Raw genomic sequence first — 7,220 nt, forward strand, 5'->3', positions numbered from 1 at the left:
CAATATTTTAGAACACAGAGATTGTCTTGTAGGTTCTTCACCAGGAAGTATATAATAATTATTCACACAAATCTTATCGTTACAAGAGGTCGATAAGAAACAAGAAACGAAAATTAGAAAACACAAACACACACACACACACACACACACACACATTTGTCTGTAGATTATTCAATAAGAACGATGCTATAGATTTTTGTTATCAATATGAGTAGCACACACAGAAAACTTGCCAGTCTGATGCATTAGCACAGTTTAATTGAAAATCTCTGTTTCAGTATCATCACGGTACATGCACTTGATTCATGGGGAAACGAACGATAACACACTCCCAATTAAGACAAGGTAAATAACTCTCGCAGGTCACAATCTGACTCCTGGATGACTGTTTTAATTTTATATACTATCCACGCATTTAGTCACTCATAACATACATCACCGTAAAGAAGACATTCCACACATTTCCCATAAGTAATATTCAAGTGCCTTGATAATTCTGAATCTCAACATTTACACAAAGTTTGTCCGTGGCTTCGTGCCTTGTACACTTTAACACAATATCAACTTCGATGCTTCCAGCCTACTTCGAAGTGAATGAGATTCGATTGTGATTGCTTCAGTGATTGGTTATTTGATTAACAGAGTCTTTTTGAACATCGGTAACAATCGCTACATCTCGGTATAACCTGGCAAATATGCAATAGGAACAGCTTCGGTCTTTTACGTCAAGTCGTTTTTCTGACTTGTTAGGGAGAAAAACAAGCGTTGTTCTGATCCTTATATAATGTTCAAGATCGTGTGACATTCGCTGGAAAAATTCACAAGTGTTGAACACTTATTGACATGGATAAACATTGATTTGTTTCGTAGTATTTTCTCTGTAATATATATATATATATATATATATATATATATATATATATATATATATATATATATATATATATATATATATATATATATATATTTGAACTGTAGATGTCTGTGAAGAAAGAATTTTTTAAAACATAGTATACTTATTCAGTCAATATGTGAGTAATTAACCAAATTTCAACTGAACTTTAACTTAGAAACTGTTAACAATTGCTTTGTAAATCTTTTTCGTAATGTAAATACTATTCATTTCTTGAATCTCATATAGGAATTAAGCTGTCAAGAAAACAAAAGCTTTCATTTAGTTTATGCTTGTATAATTAGTTTTCATCAGTTTGCTTGCCCTAACACAATATTATATTAAAATGTATGATGTTATACTGCCTTGGGCTAACTGCACAAAAGCAACATACTGAGGTAGATGGGTTGCGTTTGGTTATATTTCACATTACTCTAAATGAAATGTATTTGTTTTGGGTTATCTTCACTTTTTATGTATTATGTGAACGGAAAAGTGTCTCCCAGTTAAATTTGCATTACTGGAAATTTCCCATATCTCAATGACGGAATGGAACCGAATAAAACATTATGATCAATGGGAGGCACACAGTGATGTAGAGATGGATGACAAATCCAGGGCATGTATCCAATTAATAAAGCAATATAACTGATAGTTACACTTCACATCACCACGTTTTGAATTTCTATATATTGAGATCATAGAAAAGGATAATATTGCACATAAAGCCAGATGAAACTGCATTGTGTCCGTTTTATTCAGTTTTAATTTACAATTGGATTCATACATCCAGCTTTAATACTGGTAAGAAATTAGCTACTTAGGAGTTTAGATTGCAGTGAGAAGTAATGATAGTGTACAAAGATGTTGTCATTTATATTTCCAAGGTTTCTTGGCTATTGCGTATAACTATTCCTACAATACCTTCTTGATTCAGACGACTTTTCAAAGAGACAAAATGTTGTAAGCCATGGATGTCTTTATGCATTTATGCATTTCATATTTTTTTTGTGACCACAATTTCATTCATTGTAATTTAGTCGACCTTTGATTTGTATCCCTGCATCAAAGTATAGAATCACGATGGTAATGCTTGTTTTGTCTTGTACCTCTACAGCTGAAAAGAATTAAAAACAGGTTCCCTTATCATGATAGAATAATAATAATGTTGGAAAATTTTCCTGTACGATAGGAATTAAATGTTGGGTTAGTAGCAGCCCCATAATACAGAGAACTCTATTGGCAGAACGTATTTTCAACAATATCGATGTTAATTGTGGAATATACAATGCTTTGATCTATTTTTGACACAAGCAACTTTATTATTGACATGAATTTATAATAGACTAAAATTAAGATCCTCCATTGTTTCCGTTGCCATTAAATTCTTAAATATCGTATTGACACTGTCTGAATCGGTAACTTGTTTTCCCATGACTAGAACAAGGCATACGCTAAAGTAAGTCTTATTAGATTTTCATCTGTTGAATATTTAGACTGTCACTAAAGAAGGAAAGTAAAATAATTGAATGCTACAGAAGATTCATTGCTGCTGTTAGTTCCTTCTGTGCTGGCACAGACACTTTTTTCGTGCATAGTCATCAAATTCAACCTGTCCTAGCTTAGAGTTTCGACAGCAAGTTTGTTAATCATCTTATGAGCATCATTTGGAAAATCATGCTCATCAGAAAGCTTCTGATAAACTGGGAAAGGATGTGTACTGTGGTTCCGCTTATAACTATATATCCACATCTTCCAGATGATAAAGAAGCCATCTACAGTGAGAAGGCTCTGATGAAAATCCTCCAAATCAATAGTTAAAATAATGTACCTGATCTTCTTGAGTAACTGACATTGGTCCATCACGAAGATAATTTATTTGCTTCATTGGGTTTCTGTAATGCTTAGCAATCATCTGTGTGTCCGTGAGATTTCTTGCAGAAAGTGCATTTTAAGAATTGCTTGGATATTGCTTGAGCCATCCATGCAGCAGAAATGTTGGCTTAAAGCGATATACATAAAGTTCATCAATCCATTTCCAGGTTGAAATAGAAAGATCACTTGGTGATGCCTTTGTATTTGGATAAAGGGCAAATGACCATCTAAAACCTTTTATACCATGAAAACTGTATTGCAAGACATGATTGGCCATTTTACTTTTTGCATCATCTTTATCTCTGGACCAGAATCAATAAGAACAACCAATGAGCTACCAGATTTATAATGATCAACTGGTATGTATTCTTGTATGGACAGCTCATGCAATAATAATCCTCGGCAAGGGCCGTCTTGTGTCAAATTTCGTCTTTGGGGTTCATTCAACATCTCTTTTTGGTATCATTCGAAGGCCCTGACAGACAGGATCTTTATATAGTGATAGCAACTAGCCATGTTAGTAACATCTATGTAACCCGAGGCATATTTGTCATACCATTCCATTAGTAACTAAATTAAATAAATGCATCTTTTTTATAACACAAATTACTGTAATAGACTGTATTTTGTATAATGATCATTTGTAACATTCAGAAGCACTTGATTGAGGGGGGAAACCAATAATAACACTCTGTTGTTGTAGGGTTTAACGCCATTTTTCAGGAAACGATAGGCTATAAATGGCGCCAGTATTAATGGTGGATGAAGAACCCGGGAAAATCCCGGAAAGAACCATCGACCCACGAGAAGCTACTGGCAAGCTTTGTCACATACCCACATTGGCCGAATCCGAGACTCGAACTCACGTAGAGAGAGGTGAGATGACAGTGATCCGTAACGGAGAGCGCTTTAGACCACTCGTCCACTCGGGGACCCGTTATCATTAGTTAACCCCACAATCAAGTGCCCGTGGTAACAGTGGATAGCTGCAAATTCAATATTGTTGGTAGGGTTTATATTAAACAGATATAGAATGCCGATATCAGCATACGGATGCATTGAAGTTAAATAACTATGTTACTTCATATTATAATATGGGACTGGGTGTGGGTGGCTTGGAATTTGTTGGAGCCAGGAGTTTTTTTTCTTCTCTTTTCCATCAATATTTTCCCAAACTAATACAGTTGATGTATTCTAATTGTTTTGTATGATCCATAAATCAGAGTCAGACATATTTGTGAATCTATTTGTCAACTTGAAATTTGGTTCAAACAACTTTTAGTACTTTCCCCCATCCGTTTTTCTGAAAAGTTACAAAATTGAAACCATTGGCAAGGGTGGGGTGGGGAGGGACTTTTTACTGTAATATACCAGCCAGCACATACCACGTTGAGACTGTAATTTCTGTCATTTTCCCATGTATTAACTAGCTTTTCTTATGCTTTATGTCGTGCTAAACGTTTGCATTTAAGCGATATACGGCTCAAGGAAAACATTTCGAATTTCCATTTCTTCATGAGATGTCACATTCGGGTGGCCTAGTGGTTAGAGCGTCCGCCTCGGATGCGGGAGGTCGTGGGTTCGATCCTCGGCCGAGTCATACCAGAGACTTAAAAAATGGTGCTAACAGCTGCCTCGCTTGGCGTTCAGCATTAAGAGGTTAGTGTTAGGACTGGTCGGCCTGGTGTCAGGATAATGTGACTGGGTGGGACATCATGCTACATGTCTGCGGCATGATGCCCCAGTGCTAGACATCACTATAAACTGTCACATTGCAGACATCGTAGCGATATGACTGAAAAATTGTTAAATCTACGTTAAAAATCAAAATCACATCACATCACTTCACATTCGGGATGTCTCTCTTCTTATGCAAATGTTCCAGTGTCATAACCTCTATGATACACACACACACACACACACACACACACACACATACACACACACACACACACACGTTTATCCGTAGATTATTTAATTAAAATGAAGCTATTCATTTTTCCAGCAATACGCGTATCACACACGGAATGTATGCCAGTCCGATGCATTCAATTATGGTGCATTTTAAATTCGCCGTTTTTGTAGCACCATGGCCTTCATTTGGACACGAGTTAAATAACAGAAACGGCTGATGCAGATTGCACAACAGAGGAAGTTACCCAACATTTATCAGCCTAATGTAAATAGAAGACCGGTCAAATACAGTTGTCGTTAGTTTACGGAAAATAGACTTATCGTCTGCAAAGTATATACATTTTTAATGAAAACATACATTACTCAATGACTATACAAAAGAAAGGGCTTTTATATATGGAAGCCTTCAACAATTAGTCAGTTTCGTGAAGCTTATACCTATGTCAGGAAGGCCGAGTGGTCTAAGGCGCCAGACTCAAGGTTATAAACCTACATAGAGTGTTCTTTTCCACGAATGTGGGCGTGGGTTCAAATCCCACTTCTGACAGCTGACTTTTTTTTCTTGGATCATCCGTTCGCATCAATCAAAATAAGTATTTTATTCTCTCGAATGTAAGTCGATAGTAGAATATTGAGCCTTTTCAGCCTCAAACTGGCATCTGATGTTAAAGAGGGTGAAGAGTGTTGCCTCTAGCAGAAATCTAACATTAGGCCGCCATGATGAAAAGGATGGCGTCAAGATGGAAAGCCATAAAAGTGGTTTAAGGGTTTTCACGGAAAGAGTTTGTTTTGCTAAACTTCTACAGGGTCTAACATATTGGGTCCACGCAACTGTACGTTTAATATGTGTAGTTTGTATAAACGCTAGGGGAAATTTAAGATTTCCATTAAGACAAAATTGTTACGTATGTGAGTAGCGGCACTTTTTATTTCAGACATGCTGAATATCAAGTCAGGCAAATTTTCATTCACCACTTTAACAACTGTTACAGCAGCTTTGCCAATCTTAGGACGGACTGACCTAAAGTTACACTGCATTGATACATTTCATATGAGGAGAGAACTGTGTGTTTTTGGCTAGAATGATTATCTTTACTCACCACTTCACTGTCAGCATTTCATTCAAGTTGTGTATCGTACGTGGGATAGGCGTTTGTGCCAAATTCAAATCGGAGAGGGACAGACAAACAGAGACTACAAAAGGAGAAATTAAAATATACATACAGAAACACAAACACACACACACACACACACACAAACACATTTATCCGTTGATTATTTAATTAAAATGAAGCTATCGATTTTTCCACCAATACGCGTATCATACACGGAAGGTATGCTAGTCCGATGCATTAAATTATGGTACATTTTAAATTCGCCGTTTTTGTAGCACTATGGCCTTCCATTTGACGCGAGTTATATAACAGAAATGGCTGATGCCAGAGGAAGTTGCCCAACATTTATCAGTCTAATGTAAATAGAAGACCGGTCAAATACAGTTGTCGTTAGTTTATGGAAAATGGACTTATCGTATGCAAAGTATATACATTTTTAATAAAAACATACATTACTCAATGACTATACAAAAGATAGGGCTTTTATATATGGAAGCCTTCAACAATTAGTCAGTTTCGTGACGCTTTTGCTTATGTCAGGATGGCCGAGTGGTCTAAGGCGCCAGACTCAAGGTTATTAACCTACAAAGAGTGTTCTGGTCCACGAATGTGGGCGTGGGTTCAAATCCCACTTCTGACAGCTGACTTTTTGTTCTTGGATCATCCGTTCGCATCAATCAAAATAAGTATTTTATTCTCTCGAATGTAAGTCGATAGTAGAATATTGAGCCTTTTCAGCCTCAAACTGGCATCTGATGTTAAAGAGGGTGAAAAGTGTTGCCTCTAGCAGAAATCTAACATTAGGCCGCCATGGTGAAAAGGATGGCGTCAAGATGGAAAGCCATAAAAGTGGTTTAAGGGTTTTCACGGAAAGAGTTTGTTTTGCTAAAATTCTCAGGGTCTAACATATTGGGTCCACGCAACTGTACGTTCAATATGTGTAGTTTGTATAAACGCTAGGGGAAATTTAAGATTTCCATTAAGACAAAATTGTTACGTATGTTAGTAGCGGCACATTTTATTTCAGACATTCTGAATATCAAGTCAGGCAACTTTTCATTCACCACTTTAACAACTGTTACAGCAGCTTTGCCAATCTTAGGACGGACTGACCTCAAGTTACACTGCATTGATACATTTCATATGAGGAGAGAACTGTGTCTCTTTGGTTAGAATGATTATCTTTACTCACCACTTCACTGTCAGCATTTCATTCAAATTTGTGTATCGTACGTGGGATAGACGTTTGTGCCAAATTCAAATCGGAGGGGGACAGACAAACAGAGACTACAAAAGGAGAAATTAAAATATACGCACAGAAACACAAACACACACAAACACATTTATCCGTAGATTATTTAATTAAAATGAAGCTATTCATTTTTCCACCAATACGCGTATCATACACGGCAGGTATGCCAGTC

The 7,220-nt window shown here is 36.6% G+C and overlaps 1 non-coding gene across 1 annotated transcript; it reads left to right on the forward strand.

Annotated features, from left to right (window-relative positions):
• The first annotated feature begins 6,331 nt into the window (after positions 1-6,331).
• Positions 6,332-6,436, forward strand: Trnal-caa (transfer RNA leucine (anticodon CAA)). Its single transcript has 2 exons — positions 6,332-6,369; positions 6,391-6,436. It is a non-coding gene; the product is annotated as a tRNA-Leu (tRNA).
• Positions 6,437-7,220: the final 784 nt, after the last annotated feature.

The sequence above is a fragment of the Sinohyriopsis cumingii genome, chromosome 1 (assembly GCF_028554795.1).
Source record: "Sinohyriopsis cumingii isolate HCF-2022 chromosome 1, ASM2855479v2, whole genome shotgun sequence".
NCBI lineage: Eukaryota > Metazoa > Mollusca > Bivalvia > Unionida > Unionidae > Sinohyriopsis > Sinohyriopsis cumingii.